Below are 13,889 nucleotides of genomic sequence, written 5' to 3'. Positions count from 1 at the left end.
GGCTCCTGCTCCGCTGGGAGCCTGCTTCTTCCTCTCCCACTCCCCCTGCTTTTGTTCCCTCTCTCGCTGGCTGTCTCTCTCTCTCTCTCTCAAATAAATAGATAGATAGATAGATAGATAGATTAATTAATTAAATAAAATTTTTAAAAAATAGGAACCAAAATATCAGATGGGGGGTGAGGGGAAGGGCCCAGGGTATCATCTTTGATTGGAATAAAAAAAGAATACAATTTAGAGAGGAAAATATACACAAAGAAATAGATTATGATTTGAGAGAAAACTGACTTGGATACCAGCTGGATAGGGAAGATTTATTCAGATTTTGGGGAGGAAATTGGAAAGAACTGTAAAGTTAGAGGTATCCAACTTAACTACCTGTGTAGCTGGGTCTGGGGGCCAAAGTAGTCCCTCTATCCCTTGGAGGTCTGTGTGTTGTTCATAACGCAGCTATCTTGAGGAAAAAGAAGAAAAATGGGGTGTGGCAGAGGGTGGACAGTTCCATAAGCCCCTCTAATGGCCCCCACAAGGCAGGATTCAGCAATAAATTGCCTGCTAGATAGCCACCAGTTCTGTCTCCATTTGTTCCCCAAACACTTGCTTACGGATCTTTTTTTTTTTTTTTTAATTTTATTTTATTATATTATGTTAATCACCATACAGTACATCCCCAGATTCCGATGTAAAGTTTGATGCTTCATTAGTTGCGTATAACACCCAGTGCACCATGCAATACGTGCCCTCCTTACTACCCAATCACCAGTCTATCCCCTTCCCCCACCCCCTCCCCTCTGAAGTCTTCAGTTTGTTTCTCATAGTCCATAGTCTCTTTTTTTTATATTCAGGTGTTTTTAAAAAGAATCAGCTTGAAGCAAAGGTACTAAATTCAAAACATTCTAAATCACAATTTGAATCTTGTTTAAAAGATGAAAGGTTGAGAAGTGTGACTCTTTTCACTTGTTTAAAAAGAGTCCTTGCAGATGGGATCCCAGGTGTTAATGTGTTTTACTCTTCCCTTGGTTTACTCTGCTCTCAAGTGCCATCAGGCCTCATTCAATAGTCAGTAATTGGACTTTTAGAAGGGAGAAAAGTGGTTATTTAAAATTGTCTTCTTATGTTCTGTACCTGCAGTACTTGACATTTGCTTCTGGGGTGAAGTGTATACAGTGATAACTGACTGGATATCCGCGTTAAGTCTGTTCAGTTGAAATAAATTAGGAGGCCATCCCCCTCTTTGCCATCATTATAAATTAAGGACACAGAGAAAAACTCACTGGACCCTAGTGAAGGCATTCATGGCTTAGAGCCTAGCCTCAGAGTGGTCAGGTGGCCTGGCTCACAGGAGTAGCAGGACCTGGTTCACAAAGCTCAGGAGCAGAAATTAGGGGACCAGTTTTTGGTACTGCATCTACCCCTAACTGTGAGGCTTTAATCTAGTCATTGACTTGCTCAGGGCTACTATCCTCCTGTGCATCCAATGGGGAAACGAAGACTAGCTTTCCCTACTTGCAAGGATGCTTGTGGGTAAGATGACAACCAAAAGTAACTGCCTTAGCTGGGGTAGAGAGAGCCAGGTCAGAGAGAGAAAGTACGTTGTGGTAGCTGACTTTATCATTTCATAACTTAATTTTTAAAATCCTCATCTCCCTCTTCCCTAGGCTCCTGAATGGTCTGGAAATACTTTTAAGTAAAGTTTTCTTTGAAAAATTTTCTGGTTTTATTGAATAAAAAAGTCTCCTACCATGTGAACACACCCAGGAAACCAGAACCTAGATGTAGAAATAGGACATGGGGCACCTGGGTGGCTCAGTTGGTTGGGCATCTGACTCTTGATTTTGGCTCAGGTTGTGACCTCAGGGTCGTGAGACTGAGCCCCCATGTTGGGCTTGATGCTCCTCGCTCAGTGGGGGGTCTTCTTCTCCTCTTCTTCCCCTCCCCCAGCACGCACACATGTGCACATTCTCTCCCTCTCTCTCTCTCTAACATAAATGGATGAATCTTTAAAAAAAAAAAAAAGAAAGAAAGAAAAGAAATAGGACATTATGAGCACCACAAGACCCCTGAGGTCCTTTAAGTCCCTTCTTTTCCAAGGGTGACCACTAACTGACTTTTTTTTTTTAAGATTTTTTTTAAATTTATTTATTCGACAGAGATAGAGACAGCCAGCAAGAGAGGGAACACAAGCAGGGGGAGTGGGAGAGGAAGAAGCAGGCTCACAGCAGAGGAGCCTGACGTGGGGCTCGATCCCACAACGCCGGGATCACGCCCTGAGCCGAAGGCAGACGCCCAACCGCTGTGCCACCCAGGCGCCCCCACTAACAGACTTCTAATACCTTGATTAAGTTTTGCTTGTTTGGGGGGCTTTATACATATGTGTACGTACTTTTTTAATATGTGACTTCTTTTGCTTAATATTGGTTAGAAAGATTTATGTTACTTTATGTAGTCATATTTTGTTTATTCTCAGTGTTGTGTAGTATTTCGTTAATTAATATGCCATAGTGTGTTTATCCATTCCCTTATTGGTGGATGGTTAGATTTCCAGTTGAGAGCTATTATGAACAGTGCTACTAGGAACATTCTTGAACAGTTTTTTGAAGAATATATGAATTCATATGAATATATATTGAGTTATCTAGAAGTGGAATTGCTGAGTCACAGAACATATGTAAGTTCTGCTTTAATAGCCACTGCCAGTTTTCCAAAGTCATTTTCCAAAGTCCAAAATCATTTTACACTCCCACCAGTCATGTCTGAGACTAATGTTTTTTCTACATCCTTATCAACACTTGGTATTGTCTGTCTTTTACATTTAGCCATTTTAGTGGGTATATTGTGGAATGCTTTTGTTTTTAATTTTAATTTTCTTGATGACTAACAAAGTTGAACATCTTTTAATATATTTATCGGCCATTCGGATATCTTGTTTTATGAGGTATCATTCAAGTCTTGAGCCTGTTTCTTCTGTTGGATTGTCTGACATTTTTATTGATGTATAAGAGTTCTTTAAATATTATAGATACTTGTTGTATACATGTTGCAAATATCATATCCCTCCCATAATGCTGTCAAGTCATATTGGGGCTTGAGGCAAAAGAAACATCAGAAATACTTATCTTTATTTAAAATTCTGCTATTTTGTTCATCATGGATTTTTTTTTTGCATTATGATTTTTAAAAATATTGCATTAACATCTCGCTTGTCTTGATTACTGCGTGTTGGGCACCCCCTTAAAAATTTGTGTCCAGGGGTACCTGGGTGGCTCAGTCGTTAAGCGTCTGCTCAGGGCGTGATCCCAGCGTTCTGGGATCGAGCCCCACATCGGGCTCCTCTGCTGGGAGCCTGCTTCTTCCTCTCCCACTCCTCCTGCTTGTGTTCCTCTCTCGCTGGCTGTCTCTCTCTCTCTCTCTGTCAAATAAATAAAATCTTTTTTTTTTTTTTTAAGATTTTATTTATTTATTTGACAGAGATAGAGACCCAGCGAGAGAGGGAACACAAGCAGGGGGAGCGGGAGAGGAAGAAGCAGGCTCACAGCAGAGGAGCCCGACGTGGGGCTCGATCCCACAACGCCGGGATCACGCCCTGAGCCGAAGGCAGAACGCTCAACCGCTGTGCCGCCCAGGCGCCCCTAAATAAAATCTTTTAAAAAAAATTTGTGTCCAATGGGGCACCTGGGTGGCTCAGTCGTTAAGCATCTGCCTTCGGCTCAGGTCATGATCCCAGGGTAGTGGGATTTAGCCCCTCATTGGGCTCCCTGCTCAGCAGGAAGCCTGCTTCTCCCTTTCCCACTCCCTCTGCTTGTGTTCCCCCTCTCACTGTCTCTCTCTCTCTGTCAAATAAATAAATAAAATATTTTAAAAAAAATTTTGTGTCCAAGCTGAGTACTTCACTTGCCTCTTATCCCATTCTGTGTCTTGTATTTTCACTCTCTTTAGAGTGTTATTTGTTGAAAAGGAGTTCCTAATTTTAATGAGGTCCAATTATTCAAGCTTTTCTATTATAGTTAACATCTTTTTTAAAAAAAATTCTGTTTAGGACATTTTTTCTTTTTTTTTTTTTTAAGATTTTATTTATTTATTTGACAGAGAGAGACAGCCAGCGAGAGAGGGAAGCGGGGGAGTGGGAGAGGAAGAAGCAGGCTCCCAGAGGAGGAGCCTGATGTGGGGCTCGATCCCAGAACTCCGGGATCATGCCCTGAGCTGAAGGCAGACGCTCAACGACTGAGCCACCCAGGCGCCCCAGGACATTTTTTCTTACCTAAATTCAAGAAGATATTCTCTTATGACTTCTTCTAGAACAGTGCTGTCCAATAGAACATTATGCAATGATGGAACTGTTCTGTAGCTGTGCTGTCCAGTATGGTAGCTACTAGCCACATGTGGCCCTTGAGCAGTTGAAGTGTGCCTAGTATGTCTGATGCACTGAATTTTAAATTTTATTCACTTTTAATTAAATTAATTGTGGCTAGTGGCGATATAGTCTGATGGTGCTGTCCACCTGGAATTGATTTGGGGGTATGGCATGATGTGAAATTTCCTTTTTTCTTTTTTTTAAGAGATATCCAGTTGACCCAGCATCATGTACTGAAAAGACTGTTAATCCCTCATTTTTATAATTAACTATTTGTTTATATATGAATCTGGTTCTGGAATGTTCATTCTTTTCTATTTCTTTGTCTTTGTGCCGATTCCATACATTACAATTATTGTACATGATAGAATAACTTCTTATATTGACTATTCTTAAACTTCTGCATTTCCATATAAATTTTAGAATAACTTTTCAAGTTCCACCAGAAAAACAAAGCCCTCCTGGGATTTTTATTGGGATTGTATCAAATCTACACATCAACACGGGAATCTTTACAATATTAAAATTTCCTATCCTTGAATATGGTATAGCCCTCCATTCACTGAAGTCTTATTAAGATTTTTTGATAATGTTTCATAGTTTTCTGTGTAGAGGTCTGGCATATTATTCATTGGATTGATTCCTTGTTTTATATTTATTATAGGTATGTAAGTGACATGTTTTGATGTCCAGTTTTTTATTTTTATTTTTTATTAAGTTTTTAATTTTAATTCCAGTATAGTTAACATACAGTATTATATTTGTTTCAGGTGTACATGTAGTGATTCAACAATTCTGTGTATGATGCAGCCATCATATAAGTATACTCTTTAATCCCCATCACCTATTTCACCCATCCTTCCCACCTCCACCTCCCCTCTGGTAACCATCAGTTTGTTCTCTATAGCTACGAGTCTGTTTCTTGGTTTCTCTCTCTGTGTCTCTTTTCTTTGCTCATTTGTTTTGTTTCTAAATTCCACATATGAGTGAAATCATATGGTATTTATCCTTCTCTCACTGACTTATTTTGCTTGGCATTATGTTCTACCTCCATCCAGGCTATTGCAAATGGCAAGAGTTTATTATTTTTTATGGCTGAATTATATTCCATTTTATATATATACCACATCTTCTTTATCCATTCTTCTATCGATGGACACTATTTCCATAATTTGGCTATTGTAAATAATGCTGCAATAAACATAGGGGTTCATTATCCCACTGAATTAGTGTTTTTGTATTTCTTGGATAAATACCCAGTAGTGTGATTACTGGGTCTTAGGATAGTTTTATTTTTAACTTTTTGAGGAACCTCTATGCTGTTTTCTAGAATGGCTACTGCAGTTTGTATTCCTACTAACAGTGCATGCGGGTTCCTTTTTCTCCACATCCTCTCCAACACAAGCTGTTTCTTGTGTTTTTTATTTTAGCCGTTCTGACAGGTAGAAGTGATATCTCATTATAGTTTTTTTTTTCCTGTTGTAGTTTTAATTTACATTTCCCTGATGAGAGTGATGTTGAGCATCTTTTCATGTGCCTTTTGGCCATCTGAATGTCTTCCTTGGAGAAATGTCTGTTCATGTCTTCTGCCTATTTTTTAATTGGATTTTTTGTGTTTTGTGTTTTGAGTTTTATAAGTTATACATTTTGGATACTAACCCTTTATCAGATATGTCATTTGCAAATATCTTCTCCCATTCCATAGGTTGCCTTTTAGTCTTGTTGTTTCCTTCACTGCGCAGAAGCTTTTTATTTTGATGCAGTCCCAATACTTTATTTTTCCTTTTGTTTCCCTTGCCTCAGGAGACATACTTAGAAAAATGTTGCTATGGCCAATGCCAGAGAAATTACTCCCTGTGCTTTCCTCTATAATTTTTATAGTTTCCAGTCTGACATTTAGGTCCTTAATCCATTTTGAGTTTATTTTTGTGTGTGATGTAAGAAAGTGGTACAGTTTCAGGGTGCCTGGGTAGCTCAGTTGGCTAAGCATCTGCTTTTTGGCTCAGATCATGACTCAAGGTGCTGGGATTGAGCCCCACATCAGGCTCCCTGCTCAGCAGGGAATCTGCTTCTCCCCATCCCTCTGCCCCCCACCACAGTTATGCTTGCGCTCTCTCTCAAATAAATAAATAAATAAATAAATAAAATATTTTTTTTTAAAAAGTGGTACAGTTCCATTCTTTTGCATGTAAGTGTCCAATTTTCCCAACACCATTTGTTGAAAACGCCTTTTCCCATTCCACATTCTTGCCTCCTTTGTCAAAGGTTAATTGGCCACATAAACACAAGTTGATTTCTGGGTTCTCTATTCTGTTCCATTGATTTGTGTGTCTGTTTTTGTGGCAGTACCATACTGTTTTGATTACTAAAACTTTGTAGTATAACTTGAAACCTGAAATTGTGACATTTCCAGTTTTGTTTTTCTTTTTCAAGATTGATTTGGCTATTTGGGGTCTTTTGTGGTTCCATACAAACTTTAAGATTCTTTGTTCTAGTTTTGTGAAAAACGCTGTTGGTATTTTGACAGGGATTGCATTAAGTCTGTAGTTTGCTTTGGGTAGTATAGACATTTTAACAGTATTTGTTCTTCCAATCCACGAGCATGGAGTGTCTTTCCATTTGTTTGTGTTGTCTTTGTTTTCTTTCATCGATGTTTCTTAGTTTTCAGAGGTCATGTCTTTCACCTCCTCAGTTAAATTCATCCTTAGGTATTTTATTCTCTTTGATACAATTGTAAATGGGATTGTTTTCTTCATTTCTCTTTCTGCTGTTTCATTATTAGTGTACAGAAATGCAATGGATTTCTGTACATTGATTTTGTGTCCTCAACTTTACTGAATTCATTTATCAGTTCTAGTAGTTTTTGGTAGAGTCTTTAGGGTTTTCTATATAGAGTATCAAGTCATCTGCAAATAGCGAAAGTTTTACTTCTTCCTTAGCAGTTTGGGTGCCTTTTATTCCTTTGTGTGTGTGTGTTTGCTGTGGCAGGGACTTCCAGTACTATGTTGAATAGAAGTGGTGAGAGTATGACATCCTTGTCTTATTCCTGACCTTAGGGTAAAAGCTCTCAATTTTTCACCATTAAGAATGATGTTAGCTGTGGGTTTTTCATATATGGACTTTATTATGTTGAGGTATGTTCCCTCTAAACCTACTTTGTTGAGGGTTTTATCATGATGGATGTTGTATTTTGTCAGATGCTTTTTCTGCATCTATTGAAATGAGCATTTGGTTTTTGTTTTTTTTTTAAGATTTTATTTATTTATTTTGACAGAGAGAGACTGCCAGAGAGAGAGGGACACAAGCAGGGGGAGTGGGAGAGGAAGAAGCAGGCTCCCAGCGGAAGAGCCTGATGTGGGGCTCAATCCCAGAACGCTGGGATCACACCCTGAGCCAAAGGCAGATGTTTAACGACTGCGCCACCCAGGCGCCCCTGAGCATTTGGTGTTTATGCTTTCTGTTGGTTGATGTGGTGTATCACATTGATTGATTTGCAAATATTGAGCCATGCTTGCATCCCAGGAATAAACCCCACTTGGTTCGAGGTGAATGATTTTTTTTAATGTATTGTGGGATTCAGTTTGCTAATGTTTTGTTGAGGATTTTCGCATCTGTGCTCATCAGGGATGTTGGCCTATAGTTCTCTTTTTTTTGTAGTGTCTTTATCTGGTTTTGGGGTCGAGGTAATGCTGGCCTCTTGGAGTGAATTGGAAGCTTTCTTTCCTCTTTTATTTTTTGGAATAGTTTGAGAAGACTAGGTATTAACTGTTCTTTAAATGTTTGGTAGAATTCACCTGGGAAGCCATCTGGTCCTAGACTTTTGTTTGTTGGGAGTTTTTTGATTACTGATTCAACATCATTATTGATCTGTTCAAATTTTCTATTCTTCCTGATTCAGTTTTGGGAGGTTATATATTTCTAGGAATTTACCTATTTCTTCTAGGTTGCCCAATTTGTTGGGATATAATTTTCATAATATTCTTTCATAATCCCTTGTATTTCTGTGGTGTCAGTTGTTATTTCTCCTTTTGCATTTCTGATTTTGTTTGAGACTTCTCTTTCCTTTTTAAAAAAAATTTTTAAAAAGATTTTATTTATTTATTTGACAGAGATAGAGACAGCCAGTGAGAGAGGGAACACAAGCAGGGGGAGTGGGAGAGGAAGAAGCAGGCTCCCAGCGGAGGAGCCTGATGTGAGACTCGATCCCAGAACACCAGGATCATGCCCTGAGCCAAAGGCAGACGTTTAATGACTGAGCCACCCAGGCACCCCTCCTTTTTTATTTTATTATTATTATTTTTATTTATTATTATTATTTTTTTTGGATGAGTCTGGCTAGAGGCTTATCAAGTTTGTTGATCTTTTCAATGAACCTGCTCCTGGTTTCATTGATCTGTTCTATTGTTGTTTTTGTTTTTTAGTTTCAATTTTGTTTATTTCTGCTCTAATCTTTATTAAATAAGTTCTTTCCTTTTACTGGTTTGGGGTTTTGTTTGTTTTTCTTCTAGCTCCTTTAGATGTAAGATTAGGTTGTTTATTTGAGATTTTTCTTGAGGTAGGCCTGTATTGCTATAAACTTTCCCCTTAGAACAGCTTTTGCTGCATCTCAAAGATTTTGGACCATTGTGTGTTCATTTTCATTTCATTTGATTTCTTGGTTGACCTATTCATTATTTAGTAGCATGTTATTTAACCTCCATGTATTTATGCTCTTTCCATATTTTTTCTTGTGGTTGATTTCTAGTTTCATAGCATTGTGGTCAGAAAAGATGAATAGTATGATTTTGCTCTTTTTGAATTTGTTGAGACCTGGTTTGTGGCCTAATATGTGGTCTATCCTGGAGAATGCTTCGTGTGCACTTGAAAAGAATGTGTGCTTGGGCACCCGAGTGACTTAGTTAAGTGTGGACTCTTGACTTTGGCTCAGGTCATGATCTCAGGGTTGTGAGATTGAGCCCTACACTGGGCTCCGTGCTGGGCATGGAGCCTGCTGAAGATTCTCTCTCTTTCTCTCCCTCTGCACCTCCCCACTCTCTAAAAAAATAAAAAATAAAAAAGACAGAAAAGAATGTGTATTCTGTTATTTTAGGATGGAATGTTCTGAATGTATCTGTTAGATCCATCTGGTCCAATGTGCCATTCAAAGCCACTGTTGCCTTGTTGATTTTCTGTTTGGATGATCTGTCCATTGATATAAGTGGGATGTTAAAGAAGCCTACTATTATTATATTACTATCAATTAAGTCCTGTATGTTTGTTGTTAACTGTTGTTAACTCTCATGTTGGGTGCCTAAATATTTACAATTGTTACATTTTCTTGTTGGATTGTCCCCTTTATTATTAAATAGTGTCTCTCTTCATCTCTTGTTACAGTCTTTGTTTTAAAATCTATTTTGTTCAATATAAGTATTGCTGCCTCAGCTTTCTTTGACATCCATTTGCATTATAAATATGTCTGTCCTCTCACTTTCAATCTGCATGTGTCTTTAGGTCTGAAATGAGTCTCTTTTGGCAGCACAATCTATACTGGTTTTTGGGTTTTATTTATTCCATCACCCTATGTCCTTTGACTGGAGCATTTAGTCCATTTTTATTCAAAGTAATTATTTGGAAGATATGTATTTATTGCCACTTTAAAGTTTTTATTTTAATTCCAGTTATTTAACATACAGTGTTTATTTATTGCCATTTTGGTACTTGTTTTGTGATTGTTTTTGTAGTTCTACTCTGATCCTTTTCTGTTCTCTTTCATGGTTTGCTGGCTTTCTTCAGTGATATACTTGGATTCCTTTCTCTTTATTTTTTATCTGTTACTTGTTTTTGATTTGTTGTTTCCATTACATTGTATATAACATTTTCTGCATATAGCAGTCTATATTAAGTTGAGGGTCACTTAAGCAAGTTAGGTCGTGAGTGTCAACACTGTGCTGGTTCCTGCAAGGGGCTGTGTGTTTATGCTGGGGAGCAGGGGAGGGAGATGGCCCTTGCTAGCTCCTTTGTTCCTGAAGAAGTCCCTCTGTGATCCTAACACACTCTGAAATGAGTAAGCTACTCTCCCTCCCCTATGCCCCAGGCGTTTTGCAAACTGCTGCTTTTCACTGTATACTATATTCCACCCCCCTTTTTGGTCATGTGGTTTCTTTCTTTCCTTTTTTTTTTTTTCCCCCATACACAGGCAGAATTGACTAATATATTCTTATGGGTACATACATAGGTGTAAAACTTCAATGAAAGTAAGGGAATGATTAACACAAAATATGATTTGATGATTATCTCTGGATTTGGGAAGGAAAGGAATGCAAGCAGGGAGAAAAGGAATTTCTAATGTTCTGTTTCCTAACCTGTGTGATGAAGACATAGCGCTGATTATTCTTTGAATAATTAGTATATATAATTTGATGTAATTTTAATGTGATTAACATGATATTTTATTTTTAAAAAATTTTAGCATGATTTTTTGGAACTGAAACTTGTAAGCACTTTCATATGCCTTCCCTTACTCGACCATCTAATTAATACCCCTGAGATTTTTCTCTTATAGTATCATCTGTTTTTCTTTCATAAAAACTACACTTTGTAACCATATATTTACTTGGATGTTTCTACGTTTTACTACCCATTTCTCCCACTAAGCTGCATGTTCCCTGAGAGCTGAAACCATGTCTGTTTTGTTTACCACTGTGAGATTCAAAACGATTTCTTCTACATGAATTTGTATATGGTCAAATTCTAGGGTTTTGAGAACTTTTCCTTCCACAAAATGAGTTCTGCCAAAAGTTGGAGGGGGAAGCTTTGCTAAAGCAGTTATGCAACCACTTAAATAAGTAAGATATCATTTAAATAGATCAGCACAACACATGGTACAGGGTGAATACTCAATACATATCAGCACATGCTGGTATTGGTGTCCGTTCTGCATCTTTTTATTTAACTCTAGTGGTTGTCTAAGTTAATTTCATTCAAATTTGTTCATCAGGGGCACTAATTATGTTGTAGTCATCTTTCTTGCTGCCCAGGTATTTAAATGTTGAGTATTTTGCCAATTCATGAATAGTGGTTGTAGCATCAACAGCTGAAACCAGGGAAGTCCAATAAGGTTGAATGTAACTGTAGTTTTCCTAGTGGAAAGAAAGATCCATAGATTTGGGTTACAGGTTGAGAGATGAAGCACTCTTTTGCTAATTCTAATTCTCAATTGCAAGTATCTTGGAATGATTTGTTTTATTATATTAGAGACAGGATAACATCTAAAGTCTTCTATCAGGGCAAGTCCCCATTAAAAAAATAAGAAATTGGTGACTAACATAATATAATAAAAAAAATTTAAAAAAATAAGAAATTATACTAATGCCAAGTAAAAGGACAACTTTGTAAAATGGGTTAGGACCATTTTGAGTTGGTGGGGAAATAAATTTACCAAGTTTAACCAACACTTGTTATAATAAAATAAAATGAATAATAAATAGCAGACAAATAATTTGTGACACTTCTGCTTTTGAAATATATGCCATTTTTTAAAAATCATCTATTCATTGTGAGAAGCATGCTAACATCAGGGATGGTAACATGAAAGAATGGTCAATGGCAATCATAAGAATTGTTGATTGAAAATTGAAAAAAAAATTCTTTTACAGATGTTAAAATATAAAAAATTGTATATTAGAATCAATAAAATAAGGCATAAACACATATAAATACTAGTCTCTGATATTAATTATATTTCTTAGTCTGCATTGTGGCCAAAACATTTGAAAGCTACTGCCCTAGAAAATGTATTTTCTATTCCTTAGATTAGAGTTGAATGGGATGTTGCAAAATCATACACAGACAATGAAATTACAGTGTCTATAAGGAACTCTTCGGTAAATTAAAACTAAAGTAACATTTCTAAAATTGACACAAAAATTATACATATATTATGAAGTTGTCAAATTATAAATCAAATCAACATAAAACATTCACTGATCATGAAATGTGACAGCTAGCTAAGACTGTGTACATAATGCTTGAACCAGTGAAAACTTTGATTCACCAACCATGAAGAAATTGGACAGACATGTGGATTTCTCAGAATCACACTTTTGGAAAAAATATATCAGATTTTTCTATAAAGTATATTATAACATTGCCAGTTATGTATAATCAGTTTTTTAAAACTTCCAATTATTAAAATTTGAAAATAATAGTAAAATAACCATAGAAGCTTTCAGTAACAGTTGCTTAAGTTGTTCTAGAAAACACTGCTATTTTTGGTTTCTGCAGAGTCAAGTGCAGAAGCGAGCAGATTGATAAACTTATAAACATCATGAAAAGAGTTGTAGAGAGGAACTGGAGCCACTTGGATGCCATTTGGTTCTCTCCTGTCACAAACCACTCCTTGTTTTTCTAGTTCTTGGAAGACACATTTTATTGGAACAGAAAATGTCAGTGTGAGCTGGCAGCCATGATCCTCTATGCAGGATGGAGTAATTATGTTCACAAATGGTTTCTTAGTATCTGCTCTATCTTTGTTATAGTAATGCTTGACCAAGTATTCCAGATAACCAGTTAACAAAATAGATTTTCTCCTCAATGTTTTCATAGTTGCTTGCTTTAAGATCTCTAAACTAGCGTGTAAGGGACCGACCGACAAAATAGGAGGCTTTGAAAGTTGAAATCCACTGATCCCATGGATTTACTGCAGTTTGTTTTCCGTCTTAAATCAGGTGCTGAGTTCATGGCCAAACTATCCCACTAACACAGGTTTAATTGTATGGGCATGCTTTTCATGGACAAAGGTACCAGCAAGACCTCCTGCTCCTGAGTTTAAATACTTGTAGGGGCACCAGCAGGCAAAATCAACTCCCCAGTCATGTAAGCGGAGTTTAACATTTCCAACTGCATGTGCTAGATCAAAGCCAACAAAACAACCCTTTGCTTGTCCAGCTCTTGTGATGGCAGGTATATTAAAGAACTGTGCAGTGTAAAAATACAGCCCACTGAACAGGATTACTGCAATTGAGTCTCCCTCCTTCTCAGTTACTTCAAGGATATCCTCTATTCTCAATGTTTTCTTCCACCTCTCTTGGCTTTACCATCTGCATACTTTCCTCAGTGTTAAGTCCATGAAGTTGAAACTGTGACTCAATAGCATAATGATCTGAAGGAAGGCTTTGGCTTCCAGAATTTTATACCGTTTTGGTGTCGGCTTAAAAAAGGATAACAGAAGATGTAAATTAACATCAAAACCATTCATTAGGGCTATTTCTTTCTCATTGGCTCCTACACTGTCATTCATAAGTCCTAAAATAGTCTCATCTCCTGTAATCCAAGGACGTTTTCCTAGGGTATGTTATGTGGTTTCTTTTAGGGTGAGTACTCAGCTTCCTATTACGCTCTAGGCTCTCCCAGAACCAGCCACTGGTTTTTAAAATTACAGGTTTTAAGTCCCACTGATGGTAAGACCTTACAAAATTTGACCCCTCACTTTCAAAACCAAATGTTGGGGCGCCTGGGTGGCACAGCAGTTAAGCGCCTGCCTTTGGCTCAGGGCGTGATCGGC

General features: G+C 37.5%; 1 protein-coding gene and 1 pseudogene across 13 annotated transcripts in view; one reads left to right on the top strand and one right to left on the bottom strand.

The window, feature by feature from the left end:
- ASIP (agouti signaling protein) overlaps nucleotides 1-13,889 on the top strand; it is a 109,110-nt gene that overhangs the window by 55,318 nt on the left and 39,903 nt on the right. The window lies entirely within an intron of this gene.
- The window catches only part of LOC100467905, a 31,948-nt pseudogene continuing 30,637 nt past the window's right edge, over nucleotides 12,579-13,889 (bottom strand).

The sequence above is a fragment of the Ailuropoda melanoleuca genome, chromosome 13 (assembly GCF_002007445.2).
Source record: "Ailuropoda melanoleuca isolate Jingjing chromosome 13, ASM200744v2, whole genome shotgun sequence".
Taxonomy (NCBI): domain Eukaryota; kingdom Metazoa; phylum Chordata; class Mammalia; order Carnivora; family Ursidae; genus Ailuropoda; species Ailuropoda melanoleuca.
Note: the sequence above shows the minus strand (reverse complement) of the source record. Positions and strands in the feature narration are given on the sequence as shown.